Here is a 13,252-nt window from a genome sequence, read left to right as displayed (position 1 = left end):
ATTTAAATACTTTAAATATAAATTTAACTTATACTATACATCCAATAACCTAGATTTGGTTTCAAGCCATGCTAGGGACTTTGCAATCTAATTACAAATCAAACCTATTTAATTAATCAATTAAACTCTTTAACTAATTAATTAAATCACATTTAACTTGGTGATTACTTGTGTATGTGTGTGACTCACTAGGCTCATCACTAATTGGCAATGAGATATGATATTAACTCTTAATATCATCAGAACTCTTTCTTACCATAAATGATTTCTCTAAATCATTTTATGCACCTCATAGACCATGGTTAACACCTAGCATAGCATGCCATGGCCATCAATAAGGAATACCTTAAATGAACCTTTTATCATAAATTACCATGCACTAGAATCTCTCTGTTACAAAATCCCAATTCGAGCTGGAGTTATGGTTTATGTCAAACTCCATTTGCTATGAAAATTATGTTCTCTTTTAATTCCAATTCTTGATTAAAAAGATTTTTCTCATCATAAACTCTTTTCTGATTAAATCTATCTGTCCTGGTCAGGAACTTGAAACATCAAGAACAATTGAATGAACATAGGATTTTATCCCTATTTACTTAGGGTAACAGATTCCATCTTGATCAACACCTACCTCCATATATAACTAGTAGAAGCCAACGCATGCCCATATACCCATACACAGTACAAGTATGAAAGCAGTATCAAACTCAAACCACCTATATACAAGATAAATGTGCTATCTCAGGTCTAAATATTATATGCACTAATATGATTTATGACAATGCATTAACATGAGTAAACTCCATGTGCTTGTTATAAATGTCACTGCTTTGGCCTACTTATCATGCATAAGTGCCTATCATATTTGTTATATGGCATGAGACTCACCATTCCATCTTATTTACATTTCATATAAATAACTTGGGAACAAATATGATTATAATCTTTCTGGATAAGTCATGTCCTTATTGTGAAGTATCCTTGATTGTGAACCAATTTATGATACTTTGTGCTAGAAATACTGTCACTCATATTCTTAACAACTTAAGAATAGAATTTCTAATAAAATATCAATGGACCTTTTCTATTACACATAAATATATTATATAAACGGAAAAGTGAAAATGCCTTTTTATTAATAAAACATATACAAGATACATACTAAATGATATGCTCTAGGACATACTACTAACAGAATGGATCAAGGTCATGCATTTCAGTAGCTTGCCTCTTTTGCATTGAGTCGGTCCTCTTGAACTACTCCAAAGATGAGTATTCTTTACAATTTTCTCCAACAGCTCATAGGCTTCATCTTTTTGCTTCATAATAAATTCTCCTCCTGTTTAAGCATTAATAATCCCTCTAATTGTAGGAGTAACATTGGTGTAAAAATTCTAGTTTATCATCCATTTTGGAATGGCATGATGTGGGCATTGTCTCTCTAACTCCTCCCTTCCCATCCATGATTCATAGAGAGTTTCATCTTCTCTTGGTCTGAAAGCTGTCATTTGATTCCTCAATTCTTGAGTTTTTCCAAGTGGAAAATATTGTGTAAGAAATGCATCAGTGAGTTGCTCCCAATTTGTAATAGAATTGTGAGGTAGAGAATCAAGCCAATCTAATGCTCTATCCTTGAAAGAGAATGGGAATAACTTCAATCTTGCTGCATTATCAAATACTCCAAGTTGTTTTTGCATATCACAAATCATAGCAAACTTCTTAAGATGTGTGTGTGGATTTTCTGAACAATATCCCCCCAATTAGGAATTTTGAATCATTTGAAATACCCCAAAATCTATCTTATAGCTATTTGCATCAATTCTCGGTCTTGTTATACTCTCTCTCAAATCATCAAAATGAGGGAATGCATGATCCATTATACTTTCCCTAGGCACATTAGCATTGACAACTTCTTCCCCTCGAGCTTCATTTTCATTATTTTGATTGTTTCCACCATTGCCACCATAATACATTAGACAAAGTTCACAATTCTTCACCTCTAACTAGTCAGAAAAAAATGATGCCTTAAGTTGATTGCATCGTTCCAATTGATCTAGACCAGTTATGGAGCTAGGAGGCACAAAGCTAACCTAAAGTTGATCAGAAGTGATGCATAAATCTTGAGAGATATCCATCGTAGAGCGACCTAAAAACAAACTTTGTTCCAATGACAAATTGTATGCATGCAAGTCATAGATAGCAGTACAAGTATCCACTAAAGGAGGCTGATCATGATGGAATCTAATAACTCCAATTAAACAAAATCCCCTCCATCCGTAATTCAACCAATAAGGAGGTAGCTGCACTTCTAATGAAGACCCCGAGCCTCGATAGTTGAACCACAAAGGAATACCCCAAAATCTATCTTATAGCCATTTGCATCAATTCTCGGTCTTGTTATACTCTCTCTCAAATCATCAAAATGAGGGAATGCATGATCCATCATACTTCCCCTAGGCACATTAGCATTGACAACTTCTGTAACACCCCTATTTGTATAGCCTGGTATATTTCACTATTTCGATGATCGGAGTCGGTCCGAATAATTAAGGGAATTAGAACCACACTTAAGACAACTAGATAAGCCGTAAAAAACAAATAATTATTAATTGTCAATTAGTTAAGTATAAACAAGAAAAATAGAACATAAGAAGTTAAATGAGCCGAGAGTCACAGTAATGGATGACCTTCTCTGAAGGATCATAAGTCGATTTAAACTCAAATTTTGAATCAGAAATGTGACGCATGTCCTTAGGACCATTACGAACATAGTGGAAAAGAGAAAATCACGAATAAGAATTGTTAATCCAGTCAAATAATTAGGTCAGAGATCCGGAAGAAATATTGAATTATTTCCAAACAGGGTCGAACCGACGACGGGCAATTTGGTCAATTGAGAAGCGAAAATTAAATTAAAGAACTAATAAAAAAATAAAAAAAATAAAAAGAAAAAAGAGAAAGAAAATGGAAAAGTAAAAAGTGATGACATCATGCATGACCTCATGCATGATGCAATAATTACTTTAATTAAAAATTTATTTAATTTAATTTCTGGTCTTCCATAAGACTAAAAAAAACAAAAAGGAAAAGAAAAAAAAAAAAGGGATTTATCTTCTTCCCTTGCCGCCCTCTCTCTCACTCATCTCTCCCTCACTTCATCCACCATTAAAGCTCATTTTGAGCTTCAAGAAACCCTAATTCCCACCATAGAAACCCTACTCTCCATCACTAAAACTTGTTTTGGTAACTAGAAGAGGAGATTGAGCAAGAAAGAAAGAAGAAAAGAAAGAAGAAATTGGGTTATTGAACTTCAAAGTTGAGGTAAGCTATTTACTTTGGAATTTTGAGTTTAATACATGTGTTTATGATTGAATGACTTGGAAATAAGCTTAAAATGAAATGAAGACAAGTGTTAGGGGATAAAGTTGAATTTTGGCCAGCTAGGGTTTGATGGTGTATACATGTGTTTTGATTGAATTAGTAGAGTAGGTAAGCTTGAATGAGTTAAGGAAGCATGTTTATAGGTGTTTAATTAGCTAAATGCAACAAATGGCATGAACTAAGGTTTTGGCATTTAGGGTTTTGGAGAAAAAACTATGAGAATTGGTCAAAATGGTGTGTTTAACCTTGTTTGAGATGAAAAATGGTCATTTGTGACCAATTGAGATGTGTTGGAAGTGTTATAAGTGAGTTTAAATTCGGATTGAAAATGGTCATGCTGCAGGCAACAAGACCAAGGTCCCTTTGAGGGACCAAAACTGAAAATTTATAAGTCCAATTGGTGTGAGGCCAATTGGGAATGAAATAGACACAAAATGACACAATTTTCATTTAGGAATCATGCCCAAAAAGTGACCAAAACCTAGTGAACAAATTGACCAAATCCGGATTTATGCAGTCTGACCTGTACAAAAATGACCAAGTGAACAGTATTTGTTCATTTGGCCATAACTTGGGCTAGGTAGGTCTAAATGACCTGAAATTTTACCAGTGGACAGTTGAGATATAGACCTAAAACTTTCATATGGAACACAAACCCAAATTATGCCCTTAACCAAGTCATTTGGCCACCCAAATTTGGTGACCTAAAACTGCCAGAAAGAGTTTGGTACCCAGAAATCTGGGTTAAGTCCAATCCGGCAGCCCTGATTCAAATGGCTATAACTTGAGCTACAAAACTCCAAATGGAGTGATTCAAAAAGGAGAATAAAGTTAAGACAATAGGGAACATTTTTTATGAAGAAAGTTTTGCCAAACTCTAACAGAAAAATGACCAATGGAACAGTGCAACATAAGACACCAAAACTGAAAATTTGCAAATTTGCCTAAAAGACTTAGAAGTTGAGTAAACAACCAAAATCAACAAATTTAGTAACCAAAATGTGATATGTGGGTGAAGTTGGAATTCCCATACCTATTAAGCCTTAGAAAGTCAATAAATTGACTTGAATAGTATTGTAAATAGTAACCCCGAAACACAAATTTTAATGAACGTCAATTTTAGCATATTAGAGCTAGGTAAAAGTGAATTTAAATTTTCTTTTGGATTTATGCTAAGTTATTATACTAAAACACTGTGAAACTGGGTGTTTCAGTGGAAAAGAATATCGGGAAGGAACCCGAGGTGTCGAGTCAAGGCCAAAAAGGTGACTCACATAAGGTTTGTGCATAATGTATAATTTCTGTAAATTTTTTTTTCTGCATATTGTTTTGAATGAATTGAAATATTGAATTATGACATCAATGGGAGGAAATATTTATTATGCTTTTGATTTAAATTGTTGAAAGTTATATATGTGTTTTTGAGATGGCATAAAGGTTTAGTAAATTGTTAAGATAAGTTTTGAAACCACAGTGTCATGACCATATATTTGAACACCTCACTAGCATGACTAGTGGGGGTAATCAGTTTCAAATTTTGATTCCTTCTCTGGCTGAAGTGTTGAGGTGTGTGCCAGTAGAAGAAGAAATTGAATGGATATCCATATATTTGAGCTAGCTAGCCTTGTGATGTGACTTCTCCTTGGCCTCTGGCTATTGAGATTATATTTGTTTCGAATGGCATGATATAACTGTGTGTTTTTATGAAATGTGTTTTGAGACTTTTGAAATGAAATTGTTTGGATTAAAATTCCATAAGTCATGTTTTGAATGTATTGCTCATGTTCAATTTAAATTTTGAATAAATGTGATTTAAATTTCGCATAAAGTTTATTTTAGTATGTTGTGCACCACTGAGTCCTAGTACTCAGCGATGGCTATTATTGCTATCACAGATTTAAAGACTAGAGGAGCAGCAAATTGAGCTACTGAAGATTGAGGAGCTACCTGCTTGAAGTTATCGGGTATATTTTACACCCTTACTGTAAAAATTTATTTTGATGTATGTAATGTATGTAAAGGTATGGACACGTAAAACTGGTCTTGAGCAGTTTGTATAAAGTTGTATAAAGCTTGTATTAAATTTTGGTTTGGATCCTTCTTAATGTAAATTTTTGTAATGATGTATATAAATTGTTTTATCTTTAATGATATATGAATGGAAATATTTTATTTTAATTTGAATGAAATTGATTGATAGTATTTTGATGATTACTGAATTTTGGAAATTGAGAAATGGTATTGAAAATTGTTGGGATGGTTGTGAAATTGAAGAAGTTGTTGAGATAAATTATTAGAAGTGCCTTTTTACGGGTTTTTGAAGAACTGTTTTCTCAAAATACAGACGGCACTCTACCGAAATTTTTATAAAATTTGCCAAAAAATAAAATGGGCTCAAAAATTTTAATTAGTTTTCATCTTTGAATAAATGATTTTAATATCTATTTAGAAATGCTCACCACTTATAAAAGTAAGAAAATTGTTTAAAAATCCCTTGTAGGGTACTTAATGAGTTATCGGTAGGTAAAGTTCAGTAGTTCATTAGGTATTCTACGGGATCATGTTATACCTTACAGAGGGGTAAGGTGTGACATGTTTTAGTGGTATCAGAGCAAATTTTTAAAGTATGTTTTAACTTATGAATTTGTGTCTTTTCTTTGCTAAGTACAACTGCTCAATGTTCTTATTTGTTACATACAGTGCATTACATCCTAAATATGAACTAACAGAGGGAAATCTCCATGTGTTACTTGTTCAGGAGATATCCTAACTTCAGACTAAAATGGAAGAAGGGGATCGCTCAGTCGAGTAATCTGTTGAAGCTGAGGCACAAGGGGAAGCCCCAGCTTTACAAAACGTCAGTGGATCAGTATCACCAGCCCCACAAATGCCATAGTTTCCTGCACTTTCGCACAGTAGATGGCTGCGATGTTTCAACAAATGGCTGGGGGTATGCCTACTCTAGCTCCACTTCAAACTACTGTGATACAACCACAGCCTCCAGTCAGATAGTATGACAAGTTATTGAAGTATGGAGCTACTGAATTTAAGGGTACAGTAGACCCGCTTGAGGCAGAGTAATGGCTTGAAAGAATGGACAGAGTGTTCAAGAAGCTGCACTGCCAAGATGAATTGAAGTTTGAATACTCTATGTCACTACTACAAGGGGATGTGTATGATTGGTGGAAGACCATCCCCCACAGCTTAGCTGACCACCAGTACTGACCTGGGATGACTTCATCAAAGAATTCAGACAAACATATGTCCCAGACACATATGTAGATTAGAAACTACAAGAATTTCTGAGTTTAAAGCAAGGCAACAGATTAGTGGCAGAATATGAGAGGGAATTCTCCCGCTTAAGCCACTATGCTGAGAGTCTCCTTTCTACCAGCAAGGAAAGGTGCAAGAGATTTGAGATCGGTTTGAAGCCCAGTCTGCGGATGCAAGTAGTGAGATTTAGACACAGTAACTTCTCAGAGCTCATCTCTCAGGCACTTGAGCTAGAAAGAATTGAATTAGAAGCAACACCAGTGAAAGAGAAAGCTGAGAAGACTGAAAAATCAGTTGAACAAAGTCCTAGTGGTACATCTGGAAAAAAGAAGAAATTTGAGGGACCTAGCAGAGGTAGAGGTGGAAGGTTTGGAAGGGGTAGATTCTCTGGACAGAGACCCCCTAGGTCTGGTCAGCAGTCAAGCAGGGGTTCACATCCTCCTCGCCCCTGTGAGACTTGTGGCAAGGTTCATGGGGGAGAATGCTATTGGGCAACAGGAGCCTGTTTTAATTGTGGAGGCAAGGGTCATATTGCAAAAGATTGCACTAGTGCTCCTAGATATGGTCCAGCTCCTACGACTACAGAAGGGTCTATTCAGAGTCCTGCTTCCAGAAGTTCACAACCAGTTGGCAAAGGAAGAGGCAGAGGTAGAGGCACTGCTTCAGGCAGTCAAGGTACTATTGGTCAGTCAGCACAAGGAAGTGCTTCAGCCAGGGTTTACACAATGAGACAGCGAGAAGAGGCTGAGACTTCTCATGTGGTAGCTGGTACATTCTCTATCTCTGATCAAGAAGTATTTGTGTTGTTTGATTCGGGTTCAACCCACTCATATGTTAGTACTAGCATAGTCAGTTCACTTGCTGTCCCATGTGTCAAAATGGATTTTGAAGTGCTAGTAACTAGTCCATTAGGACAAGAGGTTCGGGTCAACAGAATTTATAGAGACTGTCCTTTGGTGATCCAAGGACATGTTTTTCTGTCAGATTTGATTGAAATGCCCTTCAGAGATTATGATATCATCTTGGGCATGGATTGGTTAGCCAGGCATCACACCATGATTGATTGTAGATTGAAGACAGTCACTTTTGGTCACCCTCTGTATGGTGATGTGGTAATACATGGGAAGAGGCATTTACTACCATCAAATATCATTTCGGCTGCACTAGCCAGAAGGATGATCAGAAAAGGGTGTGAAGCATACTTAGCACATGTGATAGACACCCAAGTGGGGAGCCCAGCACTGAGAGAAATCCCTACAGTATGTGACTTTCCGGATGTGTTTCCTGATGAATTGCCAGGATTACCTCCAAAAAGAGAGGTGCAGTTTGAGATTGATGTTATGCCTGGTGTGGACCCAATCTTCACAACACCATATAGAATAGCACCTACAGAATTAAAAGAGTTGAAAGTACAATTGCAAGAGTTGTTTAACAAGGGCTTTATCCGCCCTAGTGTGTCACCTTGGGGAGCGCCAGTGTTGTTTGTTAAGAAGAAGGATGGCACTCTCCGCTTATGTATTGATTATCGATAGTTGAATAAGGTGACAATAAAGAATAAATATCCATTGCCCCGTATTGATGACTTGATTGATCAGTTGAGGGGTACAGCTGTATTCTCCAAAATCGACCTGATATCAGGTTATTATCAGCTAAAGTACAAGAGCAGAGTATTCCTAAAACTGCCTTTAGAACCCGCTCTGGCCATTTTGAGTTCTTAGTCATGCCATTCGGGTTAACTAATGCTCCTGCTGCTTTTATAGATCTGATGAACACTATCTTCAGAGCATACCTTGACCAGTTTATTGTGGTATTCATTGATGATATATTGGTCTATTCGAGGAGTGCAGAAGAGCATAATAGACATCTACGGATTGTACTACAGACTTTGAGGGAGAAACAGCTATACTCCAAATTGTCAAAATGTGAATTTTGGCTGAAAGAAATATCTTTCTTAGGGCATGTAGTATCAGTAGAGGGCATCAAGGTAGATCCAAGTAAGATTGAAACTGTCCTTAATTGGAGGCCACCCAGAAATATCACGGAGATTCACAGTTTTCTAGGTTTAGCTGGATACTACCGTCGATTTGTGAAAGAATTCTCCATGTTGGCATCTCCATTGACCAAGCTACTTCGAAAAGATGTGAAATTTCAGTGGACGGACAAATGCCAGCAGAGTTTTGATGAATTGAAAAAGTGTTTAACTGAAGCTCCAATCCTGATTTTACCTACTCCGGGTAAAGAATACACAGTTTACAGTGATGTTTCTCACAATGGGTTAGGCTGTGTACTGATGCAAGATCGAAATGTCATTACCTATGCATCATGTCAGCTGAAACCGCATGAGAGGAATTATCCGACACACAACTTGGAGCTTGCAGCTATTGTGTTTGCTCTTAAGATCTAGAGGCACTATTTGTATGGGGAGAAATGTTACATTTACACAGATCATAAGAGTTTAAAGTATTTGGGCACCCAGAAAGAACTGAATTTGAGACAGAGGAGATGGTTAGAGTTGATAAAAGATTATGATTGTTTGATAGACTATCAGCCAGGGAAAGCTAATGTGGTGGCTGACGCCTTAAGTCGCAAGACTATGGCAAGTCTATGGGTTACTCCTTTGTCTATGGTACATGAGTTGAGATCATTGTATACCAGCTTAGAGATTAATGATGACGGGCAGACAGCAATTGCATGACATGTACAGCTAGTTTTGATTGATCAGATCAGAATGGCTACTCAGAATGACCAGAAGTATCATAAATTATTAGAAGAAGTCCGGCAGAGCAAGAAACCAGAATTCTCAATAAGAGATGATGGTCTACTACTACACCAGGGCAGAATGTGTGTTCCTAATGATATTGATTTGAGGCAGATCAGAAGCACATGAGTCTCCTTTTACCATGCACCCTGGTGGCACAAAAATGTATAGAGGGCTAAAGGAGCATTATTGGTGGATGGGTATGAAAAGAGATGTCACAGAATTTATTTCCAAATGCCTAACTTGTCAACAACTGAAGGCAGAGCATCAAGTACCCACTGGGTTGTTACATCCACTTCCAGTACCAGAATGGAAATAGGAGAGAATAACGATGGATTTTGTGATGGGACTTCCGAGAACAAAAAACAGTCATGATGTAGTATGGGTCATCATCGATAAACTAACAAAGTCTGCTCATTTTCTGCCAGTTCGGATGGACTAAAGTCTAGAAAGATTGGCCAAGTTGTACATAGATGAGATAGTAAAACTGCATGGAGTGCTGGTATCCATCGTATCAGACAGAGATCCTAGGTTCACTTCTAGATTTTGGGGTAGTCTTCAGAGAGCCCTAGGAACTAGATTGAACTTCAGTACGGCATTCCACCCACAAATAGATGGCCAGTCTGAGAGGATAATTCTGATCTTGGAGGACATGCTACGGGCTTGTGTGATTGAGTTTGAGGGCAGTTGGGACACACACTTGCCTTTGATTGAGTTTGCTTACAACAACAGCTACCAATCAAGCATTGGGATGCCTCCATATGAAACTTTGTATGGCAGGAAAAGCAGAACTCCCCTGTGTTGGGATGAGATAGGTGAAAGAAAGATGATTGGGCCAGAAATTTTTCAGCAAACTGAGGAGAAAATCAGATTGATCAGAGATCGACTTAAGGTTGTGGTAAAAGTGTTGTGGAACCATTGTTAAAAGTGTTGTGGAACCATCATTCGGGCCAAGAAGCTACTTGGGAACGAGAGGAGGACATGAGGAGACAGCACTCATAGCTATTCAGAGATTGATACCAGGTAAAATTTCGAGACAAAATTTATTTTAAGGGGGGGAGAATTGTAACACCCCTATTTGTATAGCCTGGTATATTTCACTGTTCCGGTGATCGGAGTCGGTCCGAATAATTAAGGGAATTATAACCACACTTAAGACAACTAGATAAGTCACAAAAACAAATAATTAGTAATTGTCAATTAGTTAAGTATAAACAAGAAAAATAGAACATAAAAAGTTAAACGAGCTAAGAGTCACAACGATGGGTGACCTTCTCGGGAAGGACTGCAAAGTCGATTTAAACTCAAATTTCGAACCATAAAATGTGACGCTGTTGTCCTTAGGACCATTACGAACACAGTGGAAAAGAGAAAATCACGAATAAGAATTGTTAAGCCAGTCAAATAATTAAGTTAGAGATCCAGAAGAAATATTGAATTATTTCCAAACTGGGTCGAACCGGCGATGGGCAATTTGGTCAATTGACCCCGAGAGCTGACTCCTGACCAAATTGTCAAACAAAATCAGAGAAAAGAAAAATTTATAAACGAAAATTAAATTAAAGAACTAATAAAAAAATAAAAAAAACAAAAGTAAAAAGTAATGACATCATGCATGACCTCATGCATGATGCAATAATTACTTTAATTAAAATTTTATTTAATTTGATTTATGGTCTTCCATAAGACTAAAAAAAACAAAAAGAAAAAGGAAAAAAAAAAGGGATTTATCTTCTTCCCTTGCCACCCTCTCTCTCTCTCATCTCTCCCTTACTTCATCCACCATTAAAGCTCATTTTGAGCTTGAAGAAACCCTAATTCCCACCATAGAAACCATACTCTCCATCACTAAAACTTGTTTTGGTAACTAGAAGAGGAGATTGAGCAAGAGAGAAAGAAGAAAAGAAAGAAGAAATTGGGTTATTGAACTTCAAAGTTGAGGTAAGCTATTTACTTTGGAATTTTGAGTTTAATACATGTGTTTATGATTGAATGACTTGGAAATAAGCTTTAAATGAAATGAAGACAAGTGTTAGGGGACAAAGTTGAATTTTGGCCAGCTAGGGTTTGATGGTGTATACATGTGTTTTGATTGAATTAGTAGAGTAGGTAAGCTTGAATGAGTTAAGGAAGCATGTTTATAGGTGTTTAATTAGCTGAATACAACAAATGGCATGAATTAGGGTTTTGGCATTTAGGGTTTTGGAGACAAAAGTGTGAGAATTGGTCAAATGGTGTGTTTGACCTTGTTTGAGATGAAAAATGGTCATTTGTGACCAATTGAGATATGTTGGAAGTGTTAGAAGTGAGTTTAAATTCGGATTGAAAATGGCCATGCTGCAGGCAGTAGGACCAAGGTCACTTTGAGGACCAAAATTGAAAATTTACAAGTCCAATTGGTGTGAGGCCGATTGGGAATGAAAATAGACACAAAATGACACAATTTTCATTTAGGAATCATGCCCACAAAGTGACCAAAACCTAGTGAACAAATTGACCAAATCCGGATTTATGCAGTCTGACCTGTACAAAAATGACCAAGTGAACAGTGTTTATTCATTTCGCCATAACTTGGGCTAGGTAGGTCTAAATGACCTGAACTTTTACCAGTGGACATTTAAGATATAGACCTAAAACTTTCATGAAGAACACAAACCCAAATTATGTGCTTAACCAAGTCATTTGGCTACCCAAAATTGGTAACCTAAAACTGCCAGAACCAGTTTGATACCCAGAAATATGAGTTAAGTCCAATTCGGCAGTCATGATTCAAATGGCTATAACTTAAGCTACAAAACTCCAAATGGAGTGATTCAAAAAGGAGAATAAATTTAAGACAATAGGGAACATTTTCTATGAAGAAAGTTTTGCCAAACTCTAACAGAAAAATGACCAATAGAACAGTGCAACATAAGACACCAAAACTAAAAATTTGCAAATTTGCCTAAAAGACTTAGAAGTTGAGTAAACAACCAAAATCAACAAATTTAGTAACCAAAATATGGTATGCGGGTGAAGTTAGAATTCCCATAACTATTGAGCCTTAGAAAGTCAACAAATTGACTTGAATAGTGTTGTGAATAGTAACCCCAAAACACAAATTTTAAAGAACGTCAATTTTAGCATATTAGAGCTAGGTAAAAGTGAATTTAAATTTATTTTTGGATTTATGCTAAGTTATTATACTGAAACACTGTGAAACTGTGTGTTTTAGTGGAAAAGAATGACGGGAAGGAACTCGAGGTGTCGAGTCAAGGCCAAAAAGGCGACTCACATAAGGTTTGTGCACAACGTATAATTTCTGTTATTTTTTTCTGCACACTGTTTTGAATGAATTGAAATATTGAATTGTAACATCATTGCGAGGAAATATTTATTATGCTTTTGATTTAAATTGTTGAAAGTTATTTATGTATTTTTGAGATGGCATAAAGGTTTAGTAAATTGTTAAGATAAGTTTTGAAACCGCAGTGTCATGACCATATATTTGAACACCTCACTAACATGACTAGTGGGGGTAATGAGTTTCGAATTTTGATTCCTTCTCTGGCTGAAGTATTGAGGTGTGTGCCAGTAGAAAAAGAAATTGAATGGATATCCATATATTTGAGCTAGCTAGCCTTGTGATGTGACTTCTCCTTAGCCTCTGGCTATTGAGATTATATTTGTTTCGAATGGCATGATATAATAGTGTGTTTTTATGAAATGTGTTTTGAGACTTTTGAAATGAAATTGTTTGGATTAAAATTCCATGAGTCATGTTTTGAATGTATTGCTCATGTTCAATTTAAATTTTGAATAAATGTGATTTAAATTCCGCATAAAGTTTATTTTAGTATG

The 13,252-nt window shown here is 36.3% G+C and overlaps 1 non-coding gene across 1 annotated transcript; it reads left to right on the top strand.

The window, feature by feature from the left end:
- The first annotated feature begins 1,416 nt into the window (after nucleotides 1-1,416).
- On the top strand, nucleotides 1,417-1,523 carry LOC131171612 (small nucleolar RNA R71). Its single transcript, XR_009142272.1, has one exon. It is a non-coding gene; the product is annotated as a small nucleolar RNA R71 (small nucleolar RNA).
- Nucleotides 1,524-13,252: the final 11,729 nt, after the last annotated feature.

This window comes from Hevea brasiliensis, chromosome 12 (genome assembly GCF_030052815.1).
Source record: "Hevea brasiliensis isolate MT/VB/25A 57/8 chromosome 12, ASM3005281v1, whole genome shotgun sequence".
NCBI classification, from domain to species: Eukaryota; Viridiplantae; Streptophyta; class Magnoliopsida; order Malpighiales; family Euphorbiaceae; genus Hevea; species Hevea brasiliensis.
This window is presented reverse-complemented; position numbering and strand designations above follow the sequence as displayed.